We start from the raw sequence: 1,942 nt of genomic DNA on the forward strand, positions 1-1,942 counted from the left end.
CTACAAGTTTAATATGAAAGGATTGTTGCATTACGCACAAATTAGCGAATGAAACCGGGATAGCCACCTACAAATTAGCCTACAAGTCTAATAGAAATTACCGTTTGTTTGAACCAAGAGATGAAACCGGGATAGCCGCCTCCTTGCTTTGCGAGAAGCTCATACTCTTCGACAGAATCCTTTTGGATCACCGCTCCATACGAGAATAAGGCGACGTATCGACTGTATGAAATATCCAGGAATAAGAGCAGTTCAAAGGAAATAGAAGTTGCGAAACTATGTACCGAGAACTTACTCGATGTACGGCCACACTTCTATCAGGTTGTTGAAGATATACAACGAAATGGTCCGCCATTGTTCGTTATCCAAAGATACTGGATTTGAAACACTGGCTGGTGCGAGATTCCCTTTGAATAGGCTGAGGTTGGATCCACCCTTTTTAGGGTCGTCAGCATTGTACCGAGGCTTCGGATTATGCAAATGACGATTTTTGGCTTCGTAGTGTGCTGTCACGAAGTTTGCCGCCTCCTCAGTGATGAATGCCTCAGCCATCGATGCTTCAATTCTACGTTTATTTTTACATTTTTGTCGAAGCGTCTTCTGCATCCTCTCAGTTGGGTAGCACCAACGATTTTGCATGGCCCCCCCCCAATCTTGCCTCGGTCGGGAGATGCAAAATCAAATGTTGCATTGGATTAAAGAAGCCCGGTGGAAAGATCTTCTCTAACTTGCAGATCAACTCCGGTGCCAACTCTTCCATTTCTTCTAGCACGCCAGGCGATAGTTCTTTCGCACAAAGAACACGGAAGAAATAGCTGAGTTCTGCCAGTACTAGCCATTCATCCTCAGGGATGAAGCCACGCAACATCACCGGCATTACCCGCTCAATCCATATGTGCCAATCATGACTCTTGAGACCAAATATCTTCAATTTATCAAGACTGGCTCCCCTCTGTAGATTCGCTACATACCCATCGGGGAACATCAACTGCATTTTCACCCACAAGATAATTTCCCTCATAGCTGGCCTTCCAAGATTGAACCATGCCTTTGGCTTCGTCCGGTTCTGCTTTCCTTTCGGTTCTTTCATGTTTTGTAATGGCCTATCACATAGCGCCTCTAGATCGACTCTAGCCTTAGTATTATCCTTTGACTTCCCATCTATGCCGAACAATGTACCAAAAAGTGCCTCAGCGATATTCTTCTCAGTGTGCATCACGTCGATGTTGTGTGGGCAAAGGAGGTCTTTGAAGTAAGGCAGATCCCATAAGCATGTGTTGTGAGTCCAGGCGTGCTTAGAATTATACCCCTTGAAGTACCCTGGACGCTCTGGATCTGGCTCGAGAGCGTTTAACTGATCCAGGGTCTGTTGGCCTGTCAATGCATGTGGTGCAGAGTTTTTGACAACTCTACCTCTGATGAAGTTCTTCTTGTCTTTCCTGAACTTATGGCGAGGATTCAGGAACTCTCTATGCATGTCGAAGCAAGAAAACTTGCGACCGGCCTGAAGCCAACGAAACTCAAGAGCTCCCTTGCATGTGGGGCACGGGAACCTTCCATGCACACACCAGCCAACGAATAGCGCATACGCCGGCAAGTCATGCATCGAGTACATGTACCAGACATGCATTATGAAGTTCCGTTTGCTATAGGCATCGTATGTCTTGAACCCATTATCCCAGGCTTCTTGCAATTTGTCCTTAAGCGGTTGCATGTACACATTCATATTTTTCCCCGGATAGTTGGGCCCTGGAATTATCAACGTCAGGAAAATGTTCTTTCTTTGCATAATCTGTCCGGGGGGGAGATTGAGTGGAAAGACAAATACGGGCCAACAACTGTATTGGGCTGCCGTCATACCAAACACACTGAACCCATCCGTGCTGATGCCGACTCGAGGATGCCTCGGATCTGCCGCTTTGTCACCATGTAATTCATCAAA

Source organism: Triticum aestivum, chromosome 2D, assembly GCF_018294505.1.
Source record: "Triticum aestivum cultivar Chinese Spring chromosome 2D, IWGSC CS RefSeq v2.1, whole genome shotgun sequence".
In the NCBI taxonomy this organism is placed as follows: Eukaryota; Viridiplantae; Streptophyta; class Magnoliopsida; order Poales; family Poaceae; genus Triticum; species Triticum aestivum.